General features: G+C 52.4%; 1 protein-coding gene across 5 annotated transcripts in view; it reads left to right on the forward strand.

Annotated features, from left to right (window-relative positions):
• The window catches only part of SLC29A1 (solute carrier family 29 member 1 (Augustine blood group)), a 57,262-nt gene that overhangs the window by 27,561 nt on the left and 18,271 nt on the right, over positions 1-11,430 (forward strand). The window contains exons 1-2 of one of the 5 annotated variants that reach the window (XM_073338503.1): positions 9,769-10,272; positions 11,279-11,358. The exons of 3 other annotated variants lie outside the window; for them this stretch is intronic. The gene's annotated coding sequence lies outside the window, so the exon portion shown is untranslated. Of the gene's footprint in view, positions 1-9,768; positions 10,273-11,278; positions 11,359-11,430 lie in introns of those variants that run through there. One more of the 5 variants, XM_073338505.1, reaches the window with a different exon arrangement.

An 11,430-nucleotide genomic window follows, 5' to 3' on the forward strand; every position in this document is an offset into this window, starting at 1 on the left:
TGGCCAAACTGGACAGTCTCTACATAAAAGAATAAATGGACACAAATCAGATGTCAAGAATTATAACATTCATAAACCAGTTGGAGAATACTTCAATCTCTCTGGTCACGCGATTACAGACATGAAAGTTGCGATATTACAACAGGAAAACTTCAAAACCAGACTCCAGCGAGAGACTGTTGAATTGGAATTCATTTGCAAATTGGATACAATTAACTTTAGGCTTGAATAGAGACTGGGAGTGGCTAAGTCATTATGCAAGGTAACCTATTTCCCCTTGTTTTTTCCTACCCCTCCCCGACATTCTTGTTAAACCCTGGATTTGTGCTGGAAATGGCCCACCTTGATTATCGTACACATTGTAAGGAGAGTGATCACTTTAGATAAGCTATTACCAGCAGGACAGTGGGGTGGGGGGAGAGAAAACCTTTTGTAGTGGTAAACACCCATTTTTTCATGGTTTGTGTGTATAAAAAGATCTTCTATACTTTCCACAGTATGCATCCGATTATTTGAGCATAAGCTTTCGTGAGCTACAGCTCACTTCAATTGGTTAATCTCTAAGGTGCCACAAGTACTCCTTTTCTTTTTAAAATGTTTAAGCTTCATTTAAAATTAAATTAAAATGCAGAACCCCCCCGGACCGGTGGCCAGGACCCAGGCAGTGTGAGTGCCACACATGCCATAGGTTGCCTACCCCTGGTCTAGTCCCTACCATTGGATGGAACAGAAGCTTTCTGTTCCACAGGCCTGTCTTCCAAAACAGCTCACCCTGAGATCCCCATCCAGAGGAGTTGGAGATTCTCCCAGGGGCCTCTGGATTTGCTGCAGCATGTCTCTATCTCCCCACACCAGCCTGTGGTAGAGATTCCCTAGGGAAGCAACGGACACTCCATCCTGTGAGACACTTATAACTCTTCTCCAGGGGGATTTTTCCATGTCTAGACCGTAGAGACACATCCTGGCCCCCTCTCCCTGGTCTGTGCTGAGCTGGGAGCACAGGAGAGCTGCCAGTTCTGGTTTTCAACCAGCCGCGTCTGGTTCTGGCACCAGGTTGAAGGAAACGCCTTTGTCTCTTCCTAGAATGTCTTACATCAGAATCCAGTTGTGGGTTCGATGCCATTTCTGGTGAAGCCAGCTGCTGTGGTACTCCCATGGTATTGCTCTGTGAATTACGCAGGGATTTTATTCTTTTTGGACAGCCTAGTGCTATAGGATCTCCCATCCCCTATTTGGTGTGCCTGCAAGAAGTCTGCAGCTCTCTCTCACAGTCACAACCCCATCAGCTCTCAGAAGCTAAGGAGTGCTCGCTGAAGGCGGAGGAGGACTCATGGGCATGACTCTGTATGGGGCAGGCTTTCTCAAAGTATGGAACTCCATATCCTAGTGTACGTTAGGGCATGCCATGCTGCCAAGGGGCTTGACTGTTTGTGCTTATTCAAGATCTCAAGGCACTTCTGGCAAGAAGAGGAGCATTATTAACCTTGCTGTTTTGCCCAGACTGAAATTCAGGCAATTCAGCTTGGTCTCTCAAAAATGTCTCTTCCAGTGCTGGTTGTAAATGGGACTCTCCTTCATTGCCTGTTGTGCTGTGTGTTCTTAAACACAGCCGATCCCCCTATCCCCAGTGGTGGCAGGAAAGGAGGTGGTTGCTGGGTGCACCGCTGGTAAAGCTTGTTGGGAATGGATGCTACTGTTACCCCAGCTGGGTAGAGGGAGCGGTGCCTCTCTGAAGCCTGCTCAGGGTGGTGGCTAGTTGGGCTGGTGTCTCTTCCTGGGCAGAGGGAGGGGAGATTGCAGGCACAGATTGCTCCTCCCTGCTCTTTCACCAGGCTCTACATCGGGGCTTGCTCAGCCTCAGCTCATGCAGACTGTCCGCTGAGAGCCCTGCTCTCTGGCCAACCTTCCCTCTCCTCTCTGCGGTGGATGCTGGGTCTGAAGGGCAGAGAGAGATTTCTCCTTTTAGAGTTGTGAGCCCAGAGAGGGGCTCTGTCTGGGGAGTGAGGGGATGGCCAGCCCCAGTGCTAGGGCCTCACTATCAATTCCATTTGATGGGCCCCTCTGATGCTGATGTAGCTGCAGCCTGGTGCAGAATGTAGCTTCTGCCAGTAGCTGCTGACACCAGCCAAGCCTTCAACTCCCTGTGTTGGGTACATCCTCCAGGAACTGACTTCCAAATAACTGGAGTACTCTTGAGACAGTGAGAGAGCAGCCTGGTCTAGGGGGCAGAGCACAGGAAATGGATCCAGGAACTGCTGATTCTTTAGCCTGGCTCTGGCACCTTCTCCCTTTGTGGCTCTAGTACAGTCTTTGTTTCTCCTCTTCTCCCATAAAGTACAATCCAGACCTTTCGACTGAGGCATCTCCTCATCCCAGCCCTGTCTAGACAGACACTGGCCAATCGCCGTGTGAGCCAGTTTCCTTTCTAGGCTGGAGTCAAGGCCCCCGTGGGGTCTTTGTAGAAAGGGTAGTCCACCCTAACATGACTTTGGTGCATGCTGGAGGGGGATCAGTTCTTGGTGCTCTTCCAGGACCAGCCAACTGAAAAGCGTGATGATCTCATTGGTGTGGCTGGCCCCTTCTTCTCTGTTCTTCCCGGCACCCCCTGTCACACCAGTGGGGCTGCCATGATGCAGTAGATAGCAGGATTCCGCACTGGCTTTGGAGCAGTCATGATCTTTGGGCAAAGGCCAGACCTGAAGTGGGGAGTGAGCTGAGCCATTTCTGATTCTCCCATTGCTTGGGGGGGATACTGGGCCCCATCCCTTCCTGTCAGCTACTCTCCGCTGTAAACCCTATGTCTGGGGCTGAAAGGAACTTTCAATAGAGATAAACTCCAGCCCTACTACATCACTTTGCTGTCTAAACAAAGACAATAACCTCCCGGTGGCTCGCACAGGCGCATGTGCCAGAAAGCTATTAATTAGGCAGGGTTCTGCCAATGGGCCCTTTATCAGTCATCCCAGCCCACAAACATTCCAACACGTATTGACATTAAAGACTCTGGGACAGGCTCTAGTGAGACTCTGAGCCATCTCTAGGTGGGTCAGCCTGCACCCAGGGAGGGGCTGGCCTGCTCAGGCCCCCTCCTCAGAACGGAGGGGCTCATGGTCTTGCAGCTGTGCCTCTGGCTAGTAATGCCTCCCTCCTGTGGGTGATGTTGGTGGAGACAGAGTCCCCACCTTAAAGAGCTTTTTAGCAAATAGTGCCATGGTGTTCAGCTGCTCTCACTGAGCTGTGGGTGTGCCTGCTGAGACAAGGGCCAGGGCCTGACTTCAGAGGCATGAGCACCCGCAGCTCCAGTTAAAGTACATGGGAGCTGTGGGTGCACCCCGGACAATCCATCCCCAGCTGTCCCAGGTTGGGAACCCAGAACTTAGGGACATGTGCTGCCCCAGCTGGTCCTTGACTGACAGCCAGTAGTGGGGGTCTGCATGAGGGTGTCTAGTTGCAGGGGGACAGGTTACCCGCTCTGCCCTGGCCAAGCAACAGGCATCTCATCATTTGTATTGCAGAGCTATCTACGGCCCCACTCAAGGTCAGGGCCTCATTGCGCTAAACACAGGGACACACCCTACCGCCTCTCGACTGCTCACAGTGACCCTGCTGGTCCTTCTGCTTGTCCCATCTTGCCCTGTGTGCCTAGGGGTGGGGGGAGACCTCCTGGGAGTTGCTCATGGGTGTGATTGTGTTGAAGGGGTGGAGCTAGCATTCCAGCCAGCTCCCTTGCTGTGGGCAGTGCCCATGGCATTGGTACTTGGCTGCATTGCACGTGAGCTCTCTCAGCCATGGGGTTTGAAGATCAGCATCTCCTGGGGCTACCCGATCCTTGGGGGGGGGGGAGGGCTCTGCCCCATCATTGTGAGTTGCCTGCAGCATGGGAGGATGTGGCCTGCAAGACCAGGGATCCCCCTCAGCCGGTGGGGGAATGTCGGGGCCATTTTGGGGAGGGCATGTTAGTGGGAAAGCCTCCCCAACCTAATTCCAGCTATGTGGCTGGGGTGAGGAGACCTGGCCACAGCATCACTCCCACTCTCCATTTGCTCCTTGGAGCCATGCCTGTGCCAGGGACACCCCTGCTCCAGCCATGTGACAGACACCTCTCTGGTCGTGGAGAATGGGGAGCGAATGGCCCCTTAGCATCAGGCTGTTACCCCAAGGTCCAGTGCAGAGAAACTCCTGTTTAGCCTGTAGCAGAGTTTGGGGGATGTAACTCAGGGTGCAAAGTGGAGAGCTGACGGGAGAGGGTTAGTGCACTGGCCTTCCACCTCTGCAGAGCTGGGTTCACATTCTGACTCGGGTCACAAGTGAGATGAGTTTGCAGAGCTCAGCCTGTCCTTCCCCCATCCACCCACCCTTCTCACTAGCCCAGCTGATATAATCAATAGTCTGTCTGGAGAGTGTGAGTGAAAGTAGGACGGTGGGAGAGAGCAGCTCCGATTTGAGGGGCAGCAGCAGAGCTAGAGGGCCACCCCATGTAGCACCTGCCCATCCCTTCCCTGGCACTGAAGTCTCATGCCCCTGCCCACCTGATGAGGCTGAGCTAGCAACCGATACCAGGGTAGCCTCTTTCAAATGCAGCTGACCTCCAGGGCATGGAGCCTGGGACTCAGGGCACCTGTTCTACCTCCACTGACCTGCAGAGCCCTTGAGCAAGTCACGTCACTTTCCTGCATCCGTTTCCCAGCTGTAAAAGGGAGAGAATACTTTGACCCCCTTTGGAAAGTGCTAGCAGATCTGCTGCTGGAGAGCGTTAGGGATTGGTACTAAAGCTGCACCACTTCAGCATCCCTGAGCAGGGCCAAGCATTTCCCCAGGCCCACGGTTCAGCCCCAAAGCCTCTCCTGCCTCTGCCTCTCTCCCTGCCCCACTTCCCATGGTGGGGATAACACAGGCATGTCCCTTTCCCTCTCAGAGCACCGGCTCTGGCCCTGCTCTGCCTCTGTCTGGTAGAGAGGGAGGGGCCAGTTGCCCTCTGGGGGCTGGGACCCAAAATAGTTACTGCATTTCTGTCATGCCCATACTAAGAACTGGCCATGACTGATGGAGAGGGCAGAAAATCCCAGCCTCGTTGCCACCGGACATCCCGCTGGGAACAGCAGGCAGCTGGTTGAGCTGAGTGGCAAGCCTAGCTCCTAGTGAGGCTGCCAATCCTAAGGAAGAGCCCCACAGGCCCCCCCCTCATAAATCTTTGCAACTTGGGGAAATGGTAATGGTCAGCCCACGGAACATTTTGTTCGGTTTTGGCTGCATTTCCCCCTCCACCTCTAAATTGGAACCAGCTGCAAGTCTCATTTGGGCTCCCCAGCCCAGCGGCCTCCTAAAAATAGCTAAGCAGGAGCAGCTGAATAGTAGAAATAGCTGAGTGGAAGCTACACCTTCACCAAGCAGTGGGAGAGGAGCTGCATAAGTGCAGCAGCCCCAAGCTCTGCAAGCGGCCCCTTGCCCTCAGGGTCAGGGCAACCCTCACTCTGTATTTCCCCAGGGAGTCGGGGTCTAACCTGCTGTGGGCAGCTAAGGCTTGGGGGTGAATTACAGGGCTAAACCAGCAACAGGCCAGAGTTGGGGAGCACAGAGGGTGAGCACCTGGGAGAGGCTGCTGGCTGCCCTAGGCTTCTGAATGCTCTCTTAAGAGCCACAGAATGGCAGCTGCTAGCCCAAGACCAGCTCAGGGCAGCTCTTAGCAGCTTAACCCCCTGTGGGGGGGAATGCGATTCCCAGCTTACAGCCAGCTCAGCACAGCTGTTCCCGGCTGTTCCAACACCACCGGGCTGCTCCTGGCACTGTGTAGTTCCACCTGGAGATGGTGGTCAGGGAGGAGTGGGCCCAGCAAACATGGCCACTCTAACGGAGAGGGAACAAAAACATAAACACAGCCACCTTTGGAGGAGTATGTCTCAGTGATGGGCAAGTGATTCCTGTAGCTATGAAAGGAGCCAGAGAAATGTGACTTATTCGCAAGGGAGGGGGAAGATCCCTTGCCAGGGTGTGTTTGGCTCTGAGAGCTCCCAGGCACTTCCCCTGGGGGGAATATCGGCACCTTTAACATTGGGGGTCCACCCTTCTGAAATCCCCAGAGCAATCACTGTCCCCCAAGCTGCAGTACCAGCCACAGAAACACAGAGGAGAAACACAGATGGATTTTCCTCACCTGAGGAAAGCTAGCATTAGCTGTTGTCATGTTGGAACCAGCCACCCTTGCCCTTTGAAAACAAACAAGGCCCAGGCTGCTCTGAGCATCAGCAGAGGCTGGGGCCTAACCCACTGACTAGTAGCTGTGCAGAACAGGCCCAGTACCCAAGGAGCAGGAGGTTATAATCTCCCCAGGAACCCTCTCGGTTGCTCTGCCAATTCATGCTAGCTTCTCATCTGCCCCTAGTTTCTTTCTTTCTCTTATTTGACTCCGTCCTGACTCTAGACCCTTGTGCCAAGAGTGAAGCAACAAGGTTGGAATCCACCCCCCTCATTCCCACTCCCTTCCAGCACCCCCAGGGACCTCCCGCCTCCTATGCACACTGCCCCACAAAGGAGACTTTGCTCCTCTCTCCTGTTGCTGCACAGACTGGTGAACTGGGGGATAGTGAGCAACTGCAGGACTCTTTGCAGAGGGATGTGAAAATGGGGGTTTCAATGCTAGTTTCAAACACACAGGCCGCAAAGAGTTAGGCTCTGGGGCAGGGATTGGTGAGGAGAGCAAGGACTGTGTGTGCGCTCAGGTATCCTTGGGACCTGGGGAAAAAGGGAGAAGATCTGTGAAGGGGTGAAAATCAGGGTGCATTAGGGAAGCAGGAATCAGTGTGGGATCCCCCACTGCCACCACTATGCTGGATGAAGGCTTTCCCAGCACTACCACTGAACAAGAGCTTTTCCAACTACCCCATTCAGCACTTACAGTAGAACCTCCAAGTTACCAACGCTTGGGGTGGAGTTTGTTTGTAACTCTGAACAAAATGTTCTGGCTGTTCTTTCAAATGTGTACAACTGAACACTGACTTCATACAGCTTTGAAACTTTACCATGCAGAAGAAAAATGCTGCTTTTAGCGGTCTTAATTTAAATGAAACAAGCACAGTTTCCTTGCCTTGTCAAGTCTTTCTTTTCTTAACTTTCCCTTTATTTTTTTAGTAGTTTATGTTGAATGTAGTACTGTGCTGTACAGTATTTGTGTGTGTGCGGGGGCGGGGAGGGAGGGGTTGGTCACTGCTGCTGCCTGATCCAAATAAGGTGCGTGGCTGACCGGTCAGTTCATAACTCTGATGTTTGCAACTCTGAGGTTCTGCTGTACCACCTTTCCCTTTCCCAACGATGGCCGGTATCAGAAGGCAGCCCTGTCTGCAGCACCTCAGGTGGCAAGCCATGGTATGACATGTGTGGCCTGCCCTTAGTGTCCCTCTCTCCGGTAACCCAAGAACTCCAGTGCAGGCTCTCTTGCTACAATAATGCCCTTCCTTGGGGTGAGTTTATTACCAAAAGTCCCAAACCATAGTCCATTTATCACCCCAGTGCAAGCTGTCCTGAAAATCACACATCCTCTTGGCCATGGGCATAATACATACCACATTCTGGCATCACCCGCCACACCCAGACTCTGTCACTCCTCCTGTCCCTCTGCTGGGACAGCCAGCCCAGACCTTCCTCCTGGCGTGCAACCCCTGTTCTTCCCAGCAGGAACTCCCCAGCCTCTCTGCTGGCAGCATCCTTGCCAGGGAAGCATCCCTCACTCTCCCCAGCCCTCTCACAGTTCCTCTGGTACCAGCTTTCAAGCCCTGGAGGTGGCAATGGGTAGGCCCCTCCTTTACTCCTCTGCCTTCCACCCTCCTTTGTCCCCATCTCCAGCTAGAGCCAACAGGCAGCTCCCGCTGCTGCTGCTTCTCCTCCTGCCTCCAGTTCTGGCTCTTTGGCTGGGGGATGTCAGCCAGCAACCTTCTCTTGCTGCTCTCCCACCTTCAGCCCTCTCCCAGGTTCCAAACATACAGACTCTGGTAGTGCTAACTTGCCTCTTTCCTTGTTCCTCTAGTCAGTGCTGCCAGGCAGCCCTGAGTCACCAGATATTTCTCTCGGGGGGGGTCCTCTTCCGGATCTTTGGTAGCACCCAGTGCCGCCCCACCCTTTGAATTGGAGTGAGCTGATGAGGCTCAGGATGCACTGGCTCTGCTCTGCCCTAAAGGGGCAGTGTCAGCCTGTGACAGCTCAGCAGGAGGAGGTTGGTTAGGACTCTGGAGAATGCCAAGTAAGGCCTGGGACTGACTGCTGCCTACCATGGTGCTGGCTTGGAAGTGGCACCATGGGACATGGGGCTAAACACTGAAGCATTGGGTACAATTTTGGATGCTGGGTGGGCACTGGATATTTAATAGACTAATATTAACTCTATGGCAGAGCCTCCTTCTGTAAACCCTCAATGACCTGGCTTGCAACTCCTAGGATACTTCAGTGGCATCTGCTTCTCTGAGCAAGGCCAACCTCCTTCCCTCCCTTCCTAGGTATTTTACAGTCAGCTGCTCTTGGCTCTTCCTTGTTATTGCTGTGGTAACCACTTTTAATTTCTCCAAAGCCTGCTTTGACCTACCAGGGTCCTAGTTCTGGTGAACTTAGGATTTGGGTAGGAATGGGTCTTTGTGACACAGAGGCCAATTGGTACCATTGGGCAAAGGGCTCACTGTTCTTTACAAACAACTCCTGTCTCAGACCTGACAAACTCACTCCACCTCATACACCATTTTCTGGGTGTTTATCCATGAAGGGTAGCATATGATGTCTTTACTGAGTGCTTGTAACTTATTAATACTTATTATAACCATTGTGTGTATGTGTAATGTTTAAGGAATAATGTAACTATATTGAAAGCTGTACCTTATGGTCTTGGAGTAAAAATGAGTCCACAGGGAAGCATTAAGTCATCTTGGTGATGGCCCATTCAAGTGGAAGCGAACATTTCTTCCTCCCCCCCCCCCCCCCCGCGCTAACTGATTATGTCACATATTGCTCAATTTTCTACAATTGCAGCAACTGAGAACAGTGAATAGAAAACCATCAAAGACAAACTATAAACATTGAAACCACTTGGAGGTAAAAGGAAGGATACAACAGATAGGGTCACCCTGTCTGTGAATGAAAACAAAATTCTAATTCATTCTATCACAGCATGGAGAATGATCCTCTGCATCCCTTCACCGAGAAGACGTCTTGTTAAGCGAGCGTGTTTCATAAAAGATTGGATCCTGGTTCGTCTGAAGTCAGCCAACTTTGCAACAGACTGAACTTTAGGGGAAAACCTACTGTACTAGCTAGGAAGGCTGGTGGTATCAGGGAGCTAATACCTAGCTACCACAGGCAAGCTCTCTTGCTCTGGAGGCAGCAGGTGCCAAGTTCTGGGTACCCTGAGAACCATCACAGTAAGTTCTAGGGGAGAAAACTGGCCCAGGCAGGAAATCAGTTCAAATGTGTATAGATCTTTCCTTCAGCAGGCTAGCAGTTTGCACACCCCAGCCCTTAGACTCCCTGACTGAGTCTGGGGCAGAGCAGAGACAGCCTGTGTGTGGCTAACTCTGTGGAGATAGATAGCCAGAGTTCTGCTCTGGCCCTGGGGCACAGGTCCCTCCCTCCAACCTGTCTGTATCCGTACTGCGTTACACTCAAGTGGGAATGCACACAGATTTACTGCCTGTATAGAAACAGTGCCCACCCCCACCCCCTGTTCACTGGCGTCACCTCTGTTAAACACTCTCCTTCACATACACACAATGTTTCTCCGGTTGCTCCAGTGCAGCCACTGTTTGGGTGGAGCGTGGCAGCCTTTTATCAGTGCACAGTGACATGGCACAATTTTTTAAGCCATGAAGCAAGGCAGGAATTCAGTATCTGTTTGAAACAGCAAGGAGAGTGAGGGTGGCTGAATGGACTTGCTCAAGTTGAGATGAGGCCAGGGCACAGGACGTAACACCCTGCATCACCAGAAGTGCTTGGGAATCTCTAGTGGGCATAAGTAACCAGGATCCCTGTGTGACATCTCATCGGGGAGACAGGCCCTGTCCCACGTGCTTGGTATCCACACTGAGAGTAGCTTATCGCCACTCCTCTGACATAGTAGGTTGTCAGGGGAGAGTTCTTTGTGTTTTCTCAGAAAGAGGCCCGGGTCAGTTCTTGTATCTGCTTTTCCCCTCCCACATCAAGAGTGCTGGCCTCAGCTTGTGGGACTGCTCAGATACCAGCCGCAGGGCAGCCTGAAGGGTCTGGAGCGACCTGACTGACGGAGACCCACCTGCCCTCTTGGTAAATCTCTCTTTGTTGTCCACTGGGGCAAGGGGGATCCTCACCCCAAACCAGCCAGTTGTTCCCAGCTGCGGGATTTAAGGGTCTGCAGCTGGGTTTAGACAACAGGTCGGTTTCCATTCTGTCACATGTTGCGGAAGCAGGGGGGTTGGGAGATTGCTGCAGCTGAAGGGAGCCAGGAGCATGGGGGCTGAGTCCTCCTCCTGTTGTGAGAACACGGCATTGTTTGCGCTGTTATTTAAGCGGCTGTGTTTGTGGGAGTTTCCCTAATGATCTACTTTATATGCTAGTCTCTTAAGAACTGTTCCAAAATATGCGTAATTCTGGGGGAGCTGGGAGCATGCCCAGGGCACAGAGAGCATGAAGGAGCTATCGAGAGCACCTGGCTGGTAGGATGGGGGCATTTGGTAAGGGGTAGTAGGCAGGGATCCTAGAAGTTCAATCTGCAGGGAAACTTTACCCCAAACTCAATGGGCCAGCTCTCTCTCTTTTTCACGGAAAACTCTTTAGTCTGATGTAAACACCCAGAGTCTGATTGTGCTGTCAGTTACAGCAGGGTACATGTGAAGTCACTCCAGGCAGTAGTACTGGCTTTACACTGTACAACTCTGATCAGACTCTGAGCCTGAGGGCCACTTCTAGCAGAACTGTGTGGAATGGTCGGGAAGCAGGTGGGAGTGAATGCTCTGGGAAAGCTGTGTGACTGGCATGGATCTGGCATTGGATGTGGGGGTTTGAAAGGAGTTGTCTTATGCACTAAGCGGGGAGTGTGTGGTGGGAGAAGTAACTAACAGGTGGGTGTAAGATAAAGCAGCTCTTCAGTTTACTCTGTGCCCACCTATTAGCTGCTGCAACCAACCGAGCCCCTCAGCATGTGTGTTACACTCTTTCTCCACACTCACCTGGTGCCAGATCAGGGTCAGTAGCACAGCTTTACTCCAGGCACCCACTTGCAGCTGTTTGTGATCGTTTACACCCCATCGGTAACTAACCACTGTTATTGCAGCCCTGGATTCTCCCTGGAAGGTCTGTTTCTCCTCTCATGCCAGTGTAACTCAGGAGGGATTCCAGTGAGGTCCAGGCTGGGTGAGTCAAACTGGGTCAGAATGCCTGGGGAGCTGGCTATATTTGGCTCCTCAAGTAGCGTGGAGTGTGCTG

Source organism: Lepidochelys kempii, chromosome 3 (assembly GCF_965140265.1).
Source record: "Lepidochelys kempii isolate rLepKem1 chromosome 3, rLepKem1.hap2, whole genome shotgun sequence".
In the NCBI taxonomy this organism is placed as follows: Eukaryota; Metazoa; Chordata; order Testudines; family Cheloniidae; genus Lepidochelys; species Lepidochelys kempii.